This window comes from Poecilia latipinna, unplaced genomic scaffold, assembly GCF_001443285.1.
Source record: "Poecilia latipinna isolate Pla-1442-1.1 unplaced genomic scaffold, P_latipinna-1.0 Scaffold841, whole genome shotgun sequence".
Lineage (NCBI taxonomy): Eukaryota > Metazoa > Chordata > Actinopteri > Cyprinodontiformes > Poeciliidae > Poecilia > Poecilia latipinna.
Window position 1 is genome coordinate 521,664 of NW_015113457.1, and position 503 is coordinate 522,166.

Below are 503 nucleotides of genomic sequence, written 5' to 3' on the forward strand. Positions count from 1 at the left end.
GTATATTTTATTCAAATTTGGTGGTTTAATCATAGGACCTGTTTTGTCCCTATTCTCAAGAATCACTGATATCCATGTTACAGTGTTATTTCAAAAACATACAGTAACTGGGGAAAAAAAAGTTGTCCGGGAAAATCAGACTTCATCCAGATTCATTACTCGAAGCCGTAATTCTTTTCAGTGAGTCCCAAAAGCTATCCCATTCCATGTCCCTGTTCCCATCCATGTTGTTGAGCATGACTTCATAAGAAGCTGTATCCGTCATTGATTTAATCCACTCATTTAGCTCGGGACACTTTGTGGTCTTCCAATGTCTTAAGATGATCCTGCAGGCTGTCACCAGACCGACCACCACAACTGTAAAAGCTCCTTTTGGGGTGTTCGGCATTTGAGATCTGTCTCCCAGTAAACACAGTTCTGGAGTCTGAGGGATCTCTGAGCCAAGCCATGCACTCAGAGCCTCCAAAATTTTAATCCAAAATGGTGAAACCAGAGAGCAGTCC